Genomic DNA, 12,641 nt, shown 5'->3' on the forward strand with positions numbered 1-12,641 from the left:
TATTGTTCGGCGCTTTGAACGTGGCAGTTCTTGCCGCAGAATATGCTCTCAAGTGCACTGACAGCGACTGTTCTTTTTTTTTTTTTGGACAACGCATCAGGCAGAAAGCAACCATTAGTTTCGTTTTCGAATTTCGCGTGAACACAGTGGCGGATGGCTGTTTAAGCAAAATGTAAATGATAAAATTGTATGAACTAAAAGGTCACAATAGCCATTGCTGCTGCAGCGCTTTTTAGAACTAATGCAACATCGAAATAAGACAACTTTTAATGCGTGAAGAAGAAATATTGAAGCAGTTTGCTTTTGAGTTTACCTGTTTCATCTGATAACATCAGACGGCGACGACGGACGGCTGGCTATGGCTCGCGGCTCAGCTCAGCTGGCTTAGGCGCTTAGGTTGTCTCGCTTGTTTCTATGGGCGTTTTCAAGTGCTGCGTGTGTATTCCTGGGCTTTGGCGACGATTCCCGCTTCGAACCAACCACTTTTATGGGGATCAAGAAACGACTGAGGTAGACGAGCTCGGTAACAGACGGCGAGATGGCTATGTCGGGGAATAGCAACACTTGCCGGGCCCTCTTGTGTACGCCAGGTTTTTTCCGCTCCCCAATGACGACAGGTAAGCGATATTCAGTTCTGCAAAAGTGTTCGCTTTCCGTTATGCAAGCATTGTCACGTAGTCGCCGAAATCATGAATCAACTGGAGTAGCTCTGAGCCTCTGCTTGGTGAAAGCTTGCGTTAACTTAATTCTTCATTAGCGTTGTTTTCATAATTTATGACCACCTACGCTTACATGTGCAATCGATAAAAAGGTAGGTTTGTTGACAACTGAGATGATGCTCGCTCTAATTCTTTGGTGCGTTTCAAGACACGCAGTGACCTTGCAACGATTCTCTATCATTACGAACTAAAGCATATGCTCACTAAAGCCTCGCATTATTTTGTGTTCTGAAATGTTGTTCTACACCAAGCGGAAAAAAAAACGCTCAACGCTTCTAACGGCTTTCTAACGCAGCTTCGCGAACTTGTACTGGTTTCTAATCTAGGCCTCTACCCATTTACCGATCTACGCTATGACTAACTGCATTCAATGATATGCAGATTTTCCAAAGCGGTGTCAATTTATCGCGTGGTAAGGGCGTGTGAGTACCACACATCCTGTACTTCGAATGAGTTCGTTTTCCGAAATGCAGAATCTCTGAGGAAGCCATTTCCTGTTCCGTGGTGCGACATGTGCGGGGTGATTCTTCAGGATCGAAAACGTTAATTAAAAAAAATTAGAGAAGACCTAAGTGTCCTCTATTTCGCATTAACATGAGTTGTGAATGTGAAATCATTCTTGTCCAATTTAACGCCACTGAGCGGTCCTTCCAGTTCTGCGCTACGAGTAATGTACCATAGCAGATCGTGCGGGCCGAGCCAGCAACCGACATCATGCGCGACTTAAGACCGTGGAAGCGGCAGCGGCCACCAAGACTGGCAGGCCCGCGCACCAGATAAGCCCATTGGGGCTGAGAGACAGAGATACGGAGCGAGCACCGGCTATCGAGAGCGAGAGCGACGGTACGTCGCAACACGGCGAAGCCCTGTCCACTCACACAAGGCCTGGCGCGCTGGTGCGATAGCGCGAGTGGCTGCGTATATTCGCGTGCTTCTTCCCCACTCGGAAGAACACTTTTGTGCAGCAAGTGTAGACCAACAGAAAGGCTGCAACGGCAGTTTTTCCTTTTACTCTGTAGTTTTTTCATTGACTATTTTCGTCTAACTATAGCATCTGAGAATTGAGACTAATTAGGCGGGATGCAAAAAAAAAATAATCCGAGTATCTCCAAACGACGGCACACGTTATTTTGTTTCTGTCGAGCTGCGTGGCATTTGCATATTTTTAAACCTTAGTGAACGGCACTTCACGGCGACGCCAAGGGCGAAAATTCGCTTGAAGTCTCCCTGTAATTTCCTTCGCAATAAAAGAAAGCCGACATGGGTGTACAGAGAATTTTCACCGGGAAAGCTGTATATGACTAACCTTACATAGATTTTTCGGCAACCGGCAACAAAAGTGGACTTAGCGATTTCTAACAAACCGATACGCAATGGGTTTCATTGCTTGCTTTGTGTGTTATCACGTGCGGGTGTAATGCGGCGGCGCAGATGTCAAAATGTGGAACAAATTAGAACGATTGTCGTGAACAATAGCGTGGCGTCAAGGTGATCGCAGTATATAAGCCGGGGAGGTTTTGGCGCTAAAGACAGCTACGTTATCGCTGGGTTGGACACGTATATTTCGTACGCCCGAAGAACAACATGCGAACGAGGAGCGCCGGATTGAAAGGCAAGCAGAATGCACACAGCGCCGGCGCGAAACGACCACCGAGGAAGAACGTTCACGCGATGCTGACCGAACAAATGACAACAGTTCCAGTCTGTGAAGATGGAATGGCAGCGAAATCATTTTGCTTTTCGTTGTAGAGCTTTGACTTTCTCGTCAGTTTTCGCTGCCATTCTATCTCCACGGAGTGGAATGGTTGTCATTTTTAAGAATACCTTTCAAAAACTTGTGCAAAACATTTTTTTCAAGGACATCTGTTCTTACCCTTCTTTCTGGGACGTCTTTGAGTCCCGCATATGACAAGGGTAGTTCAAGGGCGCGTTGCAGGGTCCAGAGCCTACAGGAGTATGTGTCATTGAGCTTTGGACCCTTTCTGCACTATTACGCGGATCGGCCCACAAGATTTATATGTGCCAGCATCTCGGACACATTTTTTTCCCACACCCTAGCCATACACAGCGTCGCTGTAAACAAATATGGCAACAAAAAAGTAAAGCCGAAATAGACATTCTTTAGTATATATTGCGGTTTAACGTCACGGGTTTTATCGGCAAAGCCCATCACCTTATCTCAGTTCCCTTCCAGCCTTGTAATGGGTAGACCATGTGCGGTAAGGACTGCGGAAGAACAGCGCACCTACAAAGAACACCATCGCGAACACAAGTGGGATTGTGCGCGGCGACAGAGGGCGGCACATAATGCACCTTTAGTTGGATCACTCCTACCGACTCCCCTCCCATCGTAATTGTTGATGATTTCAACATAGACGCGTCACCGCCAGACGGAAAGTGGTTCATGGAATTTCTCTAGGAAAGGGTCGGCATTCAGTTTTACACATTTATCAGTGTGCCCACGACACGTCATCGGTAGTGCGTAGACCTCAGATTGGACAAGAACATTTCGAGGTTGCCACGGAGCCACTGGGCGTATATTGTGGCGATCATCAAGTGACAGTCACCCTGGTGACCAAATAATAAAAATTCAGAAAAGCAAACAAAAGAAGGTTAAAAATAAAAAGAAAGCATTGAGGATGTAATTTAATTAAACAACAAAAAATTGTCGAACAAATGAAATTTATTGTGATGTGGGCCTTTTATTTTCAATCAACATATTTATGACCATGTATACAGCTCCGTTGGTCCTCCACCTTGACAGAGTGGAATGGCGCTGATTTTTTAGTTACAGCCCTAAGAAGAAAAAGACAACAAATAGAGAGAAAACACAGGAAATATTAATATTATGTTGAATTTAAACGCAGTTGTACTCCGCCAAACGTGTCTTACTTAATGGTGTGTGCACATGACATAAAATAGTGTTAAGTCCTTTACTAAAAAAAAACAGTTTGGCCTGTTACACTAACATCCAGTAATGTAATCATATAGAGAGGGAGACACTGCTTTTCATATTAGATACCTCGTATATTCTTAAAAGAATATAGCAGGCCAGATAACACAAACTCTGGCCGACCTCAGCCTTCCCTCAAATAAACTCTCCCTCTCTGTCTCTTATGTTTGGGCACGATGCGACATTCGGTTTCAGAACATAATCGTTTCTAAAATTCCCCATACTTTATTATTCAGGCATCGGATGTGTTGGATATTGGCGGAGCATGTTTCTTCTTTCAATCCAGAGTGGTTTCCCACCTAATATTACCCTGCACTGCACCTAATTCAACCTAGAGAGTTGTCATGCTCACTGTAAGGAAACAGCCTTATCCCATATAATTGTGCTTTTGCCATCTCTGAAAATCAGGACGCGACATCATGCGTGAAAGGGTAGGAAAACGTTGTTTGTTCAAATGCTTTGCGCTGACTTGATGTCCTGGACGTCTCCACCACATGCTGTCTTACCAACTTCAGAGTAGAATATTTTTATTTTAACAGCAAGGACGATTTATCTGTTTCAACCATATCTAAGCGGAGAACTTATTGGTGTCGCTTTTTGTTTTATCAGTGTGTGCCTAATGTGCTAATGATGCTGACTGCACATGCGACTTCACCGTTTGTTCAAGTTCAGATGTTTCAGCTTCGCCGTATTCAAAGAATAAAGAAACACACGAGGTCGTAGAGCCCGCTATAGACTGCATCATCGAACCATCATGAATGCCACGCCTCTACCGTCTTGAAGCATTTTAAAATTGTTATTGCACTGAGCGCCGTGATTGACATGTCAATCGCATTCCTCAGTGTGCACTGTCCAGAACTGCCTGTGTTTGTTGTATTCTTTTACTCAGCACTAATTGGAATGACTGATAGTCCTTCATGTGATGTTTGCGGATGCGAGAAGAACATTGACCGCTCATTGTGCCATTGTCCTCAATTTCAAGCACAAAGACAATCTTTCTGCAGCACAGTGAGAAAATTAAATGATCATCCTCTGTGATCATACAATTCTAGAGCACCGTCCTGACCGATCATCAGCTCAGAAGGTAGTGAAGGCACTTTTGTGCTTTCTCAGTACTTCTAGTTTGCGGGAGCGGCTTTAACTCAAGTGCTGTCCGTACACGTATCTACACCTTCTCTCTCCCTTCCCTCTCTTCCCCTTCTCCCATTCCTCAGCGTAGGGTAGCCAACCAGACTATTGGCTGGTTACCATCCCTGCCTTCCAGTATTCCTCTCTCTCTCTCTCTTTTTCTTATTCAGATGCACTATAGAGCGTACTGTATAATCCATTCCTGCTCATGGTCTGGCGTACAAGCTGGCAGGAGCAAATAAACAAACAAATAAATAAATAAATAAATACATAAATAAATACCAGTGTACGCGTATTTGAACCACTCCCGCATGCTTTCGAATATCGTATTTCTTAAGCCCAAGGTTCGGTGTCACAAGACCGTGCTTAGCGCCTGTTGCCCGGTGATCGTGTTAGTGCAGAATTTACAAACCATGACATTTTGCTGCGAACTGCCGGTGAGCACTCGGTGTAAATATCCGCTCTGTTTAGCGTGAACAGCAACAGATTTCCGAGCAGTTGATTCTCAAACCCATCTGAAACACAGCGTCGCTCAATGGCTCTGATGTGGGAAATGCCGCAAAACTGAACTGAGAGAAAGAAAGAGAAAACGCACATTAGTGCTTACTTCGTAAAATTTCCGCCAAATGTGCTTGCGAAATAAATTTCAGTGCTCTCTAGCCCTTAGTGATGGTAACTTGCTGCATGAGTTTGCTCATAAATTCTCTCTGCAGGTGCGTGCTAACGAAAGGTTGACGTAATGAACAGTCATCTATCATTCTGTATGTCTTACGAAGCAGGCACAGAAGTTGAGTTGCTTTTCATTAACTTAAACATAAAGATTATTGCGAATGCATTGCAATGCATAAACCATGGAGTACATGATTGCGCACTAAGAAAACAGGGCCGAACACAGGCGCACACAAAAATTCATTTGTAACTGTTATTTTTCATTGGTTGACCGCCGCCTTGACTGATATTATGTCTAAAATCAAGTTTAGCTGCTGACGCTTGCTTTTCAGAACAGTTCTGTCCCAGTTACGTTTTTCCGTATAAAGGCAAAATTGTTTCACAAATAGGGATACGGTGGTAGTCTATCGACTCGTTACGCTCCCAGGTAGGTATTCTTACTGCTTTACCGGTATTACTTCATCTGTAGACAAGGTCGCGACAACACACTATACAAAGACGTGTTCGCAGCCCAAATACAACCAGTGACGGGGAAAATCCATGGAAGATTTCTTGTTTTCTCGTGTCCTTGTCACGTTCTTCTGGTAGACTATTCGGGAATCTTCCAGTCCGGCCCGTGACTGAGAATACTCCCCATGCTTTCCCAAGCCGGGATGTGGGCGGGGTATCTACAGGGCTGTTGACACGGGAAAACAACCCCCAGGGACGTTCCGGCGGGACGACGCCGCGTAATTAGGCCCGACGTCGTTGAGCAAGAAACGATGCGGCCCGTAGCGATGAATGTGCCGCGAGCCGCAAGGGCCAAAAAATAATGACCACGAAAGAATATGACACGCTAAGCCCGCCCACGCCTGAGCTCGGGTAATTAAGAAGGACCAGCAGCTTCTACCCAATGGCTGTCACGGATACACTTGCAAGATACCGGTGCTTGTAAGCTATGGCAGCGGACTGTTTGATTAATTTTGTACGGCGCACCTCTAATTTAGGTTGTGCTATGCCTGTCGGTCCCGACGTGGGAGCGGCCCGCGACGAGCTAATACGCGTTCTGCAGGACTGTAAAATCGAAGTTACTCAATCAATCAATCAATCTACACGTGCGCACAATGACTTCGGTACGCTAGTTGTGACCATGGAAGCGATGGAGGAGTCACTCTTATTTAATTTTTTTGTTTCTAAATATTAACCCAAAATTTACTGCGAGCCATTAGAATAGCGTTCACAAACAAATGCAAGCAGCTAAAGTACGCGAACAAGTGTCACTGTCTTCGCGCGCACTTTTTAGGCTATTGCAAAGCTCGCGAATGGCGTGCTAAAGAAAACGCAAATGCTTTATGTGCGGAAATGAAACAGCAGTGTCCTCGCCGCTCATTTGCCGAAATATGTTCGTGTGGCAGGTACGAGGACGTATATGTCTCAAGCAGGACATTGTAAATTTTCTAGCTTGGCTGTATACATAGAGTGCCATCAAAAGAAAAAAGAGCCGTATAAGTATCTGAAGTAATCCCTAAATTTAACACGTCTAGAAGTAACATTTGCGTTTAGAGAATCGAAGGTTACGCAGCAACCTCTAAATTTTAACTTTCTCGAGGGCAACAATGTACCGAAATTTTGTGTTAATTACACCCGCCATAGTTGCTCAGTGGCTATGGTGTTGGGCTGCTGAGTACGAGGTCGCGGGATTGAATCCCGGCCACGGCGGCCGCATTTCCATGGGGGCAAAATGCGAAAACACCCCTGTGCTTAGATTTAGGTCCACGTTCAAGAACACCAGGTGTTCGAAATTTCCGGAGCCCTCCATTAGGGCGGGCCTCATAATCAGAAAGTGGTTTTGGCACGTAAAACCCCATAATTTTTATTGTAATAATTACAATGTACCTTATAAATGGGGATTTGTGCACCTATTCTAAGGGTTACCCAGCCAAGGGCTTACCATGTAAGGCGCGCTAAACTTGTTTAACGTTTATGCACCTTAAGAAATACCGCTGCCAAACTGGCTGGTGCCCTGGCTCCCGCTTCAGTACAGTTTGTATCCACGGCAGCACTAGCGCTTGCGTGGTGAAATAGGTGGTGAATTCGGCTTTTTATGCGTACGCATAATAATGACATCACCTAAATCAAAACTTATGAGTGGCTGGAGCACCCAATTTTCGACATATCTCGGCAATTAGAGAGAAGACGCAGGAGGTGCGCTTTTTTTTTATTAATATGATATAAGGAGATGTTGGCGCACAATTTAAGACGCCGGCTACGCCTTATCTCTTGGGTGGTTCCGTCATACATCATACAAGGTTCAAGATTACATATCAAAGAATTTTTTCACACAAGCACCAGGACTTATCACGCAACGTTTCCACAGGAAGACAATGACGTATGGAACACATGGTGCATAAAATATACAAGGCAAATGTCTCCACACATATGTGGATGAAAGTCTCAAAAGTACAAATGATATTGTCGCCTAATAACGCATTGTCTAGTCAGCGGGTGGTACATACATCGTGTAAATGCATTGTCGCATACAGTCACAACAGAACAGTGTTTGTCTTGGCTCGCGCAGGTTTGACAGGAGTCACCGGATGGCGCCCTATCCAGCAGCGTTTCTTAATTCTTTTTCTTTTTGTTATTTTTTTTACTCCTGCGTTTCCGTACGTTACACTAAAGGTATTGAGGGGGCAAGCCCCGTAACCTCTTGGGATCCACCAATTTGGCTAAGTTCCAAAGCGTCGCGCTGCTGTCGACGAGGTAGCAAGTTCGAATCCCGGCCCCGACGGCCGCTATCCGATGGGGCAGAACGCATGAACACCCCTATTTTGCGTGTACGTCAAAGAACAACCGGAGGCCTTCACACACGGTGTCCCACATAACTAACTGTGCAGTTTAAGGACATTAAAACTAGGGCATTTTTTTGTTTACATTGTTCCGCAAAGCGCTCAGTTTTAACCCACGTGGGGTGAGAAGCGTTGTTTCAAAGCAGCTGTCTATTACAATGGCGCCGACGAGTCATCATAGTGGCATGATAATGGCAACGCCACCCCGTTTGATTCATTTGTTCGGCGCATATGGCGCTGTTTTCACAACTAATGCCGAAGGACAAACACTTTGTCCCATTTCCACTATGATGGACCCAAATCAGAACGGTAGCATACGAACACACATATACACAGAAAGATATAGATACGCGACCAGATGATATGACTCCGAGATCGCTGCGACCCAAGCACATACGTGCCTGACCAAACCCAAAGGATCGAGTCAAGGAATAACTTTTGAAATGCCATGAAAAAGATTCAACGTACAGCAGGATATACACAAAAGGGTTTAAAATGTCCGAATAAGAAATGCAGGAAGTCTTCTGCCGAAGTGCTCTTGCCTGACTCGCTACCACAACCACGCGTCAAGGGGGGCCAGTGAATAGTCTTCCGTGTGATTTTGAAGTCCCACCTCTCGTCTCCAGTTGGAGCGTGATATGGAAGGTCTTTGCTAAAAAAAGGTTAGAGGTCACCTCTCTAACGGGTGACTGATTTCTTTACGAGTGCACAGAGTTGTTCACGATAACATTGCGCTGCTACTTTGAAAAGGATAACAAGGTTTCCGGTAAGTCGCAGTTAAAAAAGAGCGTAGGTTGTATTAGAAAGACTATTTCCTGCACGAAAGAGCATACAATAAATTCTACGCCACGGAACTGCTCCATGGCGTATTGCTCGTATTGGGAGAATATTTACTTCAAAGGCACAGGGAAGCCACCCTACTTGTTCACAGAATATGACCTGGTAGGCGGAACCCCAGCACACAGCAGTCTCTAAAGGGTCGTCCCATTATGCCCCAATGAACCCCAACAGTACGTAAAGACCTGTGCAAAGGCAAAATGTTTTCGTAGAAAGGCGAAACTCTCAAGCGTAAAAAGAGTCGCACGCACACATCTCCCTAAAATTCGAACTGAAAGAAGCGAGATCATAGTACCGAGATTTCCTGGAGACGCAGAGCGTGCGAGTCGGTATAGCTGTGTGCCAAGAGAAGCTCAAGATGCGTCTTCGAGCTGAGCTAAATGAAGTCTCTCCGAGACTTAAAAGAAATCTCTCTTGATATAATCTAGTGACTAGAAAAAAAAAGCACGAGATGTCAGAAGAAAAAAAAAACACGACATGCATTAAGAGGTAATGGCAGAGGGCAAAGGTGACCTCGTCTCCACTTGGGTATCAGCCTGCGTTACTTGTCGTATATACTTTGCCGTTTTTGACTGCAAGGGCTTTCATCGGCTTAGCGACGGAAAGTCTTTACATGAGTCGGGACAGCGTATTCCGTATCACAATTTACCGGCAGTACGGCTGAGAGCTCCGCTCATGTCGGGCATTCAGCAACGGGAGCAGTCTACACGTTGTGCATAATTAAAGAAGCCTCGGCTATTGTGCTTTCATAGTCGTTCCGTGAAGCTTCCGTTCAGTAGGCGACACACAATTGGTGATCAGAGGCGGACGGTAGAGTAGACGTTGTTGCGATTCTGTATTTGGTTTGCTGATGCGAACGCCTGTAGGCCTTGAGGGACTGCACGGAATTGCTGAGGTGGAGTATAGGGTGGCAGCTACGTAGACTGAAACGAGGGCAGAGATACAAAGGAGCGAGTTTGACTTATCACGCTACGCTTTGATCCCGCATCTGCAGTCGGTGCGCTTGCCTGTTCGAGTCCTCGAACCGAGTCTTAACCCTAACTGTAAGTGCTAACAGGTCGTCCATCATTTTGCCGAAGGTACCTACGTGATCTAGCAAATGCATTTAGGATGAGCGAAAAATTATATTTAGCGGAGAAGTTTTTTTTTCTTGCACCCTCATTCGGTCACGTCGTGGACTAGGAACAAAAGTTCATCTCACGCGAAGTGGACCTTTCCGGCTGCAGTTGCTACCAAAAATATTTACGAAGAAGTCAAAGGAAAATATGCTGTGTTACATTCAAGAGCAACAGCAGGATAAGAAGAAGCTCTAGCTCGAGTGCAAGGTGCAGAGACTCTGAAGACGCAAACAGGGTGGATAAAGTTGGAAAGATCAGATTTCGATAGTCAGCGGAAGCAGTCTTCAGCTAAGGAAGAGGATGGCGCACCCTCAAGTGTTTGCACAGGTGGAGGCAAGCTCTTGTTTCTGTTCGTTATTAAAGCGAGACTTTCCTCGCCTGCCCGTCCTAATTTCGCGGTGCTGCTGCTGTTGCTATCTGCTGTATTCTGCTAGTTTGTCTAGTATCTTCGCGGATATATTTGGGCATAGTTAATTGGGGATATTTACTCGAAGTATATAAGTGAACCGAAACGTTAGTGCAAGGAAACGGGCTCCTATAACCCTTGCACGCTCACCGATAAAGAGTACCAGTCAGCGGTCATTTGTGTTCTTCGCAAACCTGCATATATAACGTCAGCTCATGGTTATCTCGTAAAGCACACCTACCTCTTAACAGAAGAGCCCATCCCCGTTCGTTTAGGGTGGGGAAGAGAAAACATAGGCACCTTATCAGCAACAGTGAAGTAAGAGAGAACACAGCACTGATTGTTAAAAGTTTCCTTATTTTGCGGCTTTTCCCTTCGGCGTCTGCGCAAACGCGACACCGTGGCACGTGGAAGCTGCTTCAATTCAGCCTCTATTCCGAGCAACCAAAAGCACTCTGAAAGGCGGGTGGACTGCTCGGCGTGGTAACACATTTGCAGCAGTCACGCGCATGCAGCTTTCCCTTCATAGCCGCAGAAAGTTTTCTGCGAGTATAGTATTAGGTGTATTTGCATCGTTCATCGACGAAGATTGATCCTCCGGTGACATGTTACAGCTTTGAGCCCCACTAATGGAACGCATCTGGGACCCTCTCGAGGGCGCCCCTGGCCCGTGATGCCACCTGGCGCTGACAAGCAAAAGTTAGGAAAAGCAGACATCAACGCTGCGTTTTGACAATTTAGGTGTGCGAACCTACGAAAGATACAACATAGCTCGCACTAAGCGCGTAGAAAAACGGGACTGTCTTTCGATTGATGAGCAAACGACCTTCCCGTCGAGTGTGCAAGCCGCCTTCCCAGTCGCCATCTTGTTTGGAGAGCAAAGTTGCTTGCATGGTTTCTTACCTGGATACTGTCTTCGTGAACCTTTCGTTTTCGTGGGCTTCTCATTCTATTGAGCCGTCTACGGCAACAATTTTAACAGTGCCACCAAATATTCGCACGGCAGCAACCGCTGGTTCGTCTGCCGGGTAGAATAAGGGCATTCAGAGGTGGGGCTCATGTATTCTAGGTATATTTATACCAATTTATGTGACATAGCACCCGTTTGCGTTTGTTCTAGCTCGAGAAATGTATAATCTGAGGCGATGTAGAACAAGTGGATTACACAGCTGCTCCATGTTCCGACTTTGAAAGGGCGTAAAAAATATTTAACAATACGCTTTCATTCTTTTTGTAGCCTTTTACACAATTGTGCTACGACTGTGTTATCCGAAAAATTTATTGAAATGGAAAAAAATTGTCGGGACACCCTCTCACTGTCCTTATCCGAACCGTGTGATAAGAAAGCATTACCTGCATTGGGATCAAGTGCAGTCGTAGTGCAGAAGCACACAGACCGGCACAAAAAAAAACCACATACGCCAGCTTGCAGGCTGTCTTTTTCTATTTATTCATTTGCGCGTTAATTGCGCCATGATTTGTTATGACATCGATCCAAGATATTCAAAGGGTTACAATTCCGTATTGGGAACCGCGAGAAGATGTTTCTTTGTGTTGGCCCTTATATCCCACATTCACATCCTGATCTCAAATTTTCGTCCGCCAAATATGAGGTTGCACCATCGTGTGCGCTTATGTTAGCAGTGTCTCTTTCTGACAAACTCCGATTTCGGTATTTCTATATGTCTTATTAAATAATACCTAAAGTATAGAAATTAACTCAGTAGATAGCCGCTAAACAAATTTTCTTAGCAGAACGAAGTGCCTAACTCTTAATTTTGAGATATCCATCTCTGAATTGAGGATTTGACGTCCCAAAGCTTCAAAAAGGGTATGGACTCCATCGTGGACTCCATCGTGGACTCCATCATGTGGACTCCATCGTGGTCGTGGACTCCATCGAACGCTATCTTCATTAGGGGGGGGGGGGAGGGAGTCGTGCATCTTGTTAAACATCAGCTTTTCACAGTGCGACACAGCACA

The 12,641-nt window shown here is 45.4% G+C and overlaps 1 protein-coding gene across 23 annotated transcripts in view; it reads left to right on the forward strand.

Moving 5' to 3' along the window:
* Positions 1–345: 345 nt before the first annotated feature.
* The window catches only part of LOC139050998 (uncharacterized), a 458,593-nt gene continuing 446,297 nt past the window's right edge, over positions 346–12,641 (forward strand). For all 23 annotated transcript variants that reach the window (XM_070527963.1, XM_070527975.1, XM_070527974.1 and 20 more), the window contains exon 1: positions 346–617. The gene's annotated coding sequence lies outside the window, so the exon portion shown is untranslated. The remainder of the gene's footprint in view (positions 618–12,641) is intronic.

The sequence above is a fragment of the Dermacentor albipictus genome, chromosome 10 (genome assembly GCF_038994185.2).
Source record: "Dermacentor albipictus isolate Rhodes 1998 colony chromosome 10, USDA_Dalb.pri_finalv2, whole genome shotgun sequence".
NCBI classification, from domain to species: Eukaryota; Metazoa; Arthropoda; class Arachnida; order Ixodida; family Ixodidae; genus Dermacentor; species Dermacentor albipictus.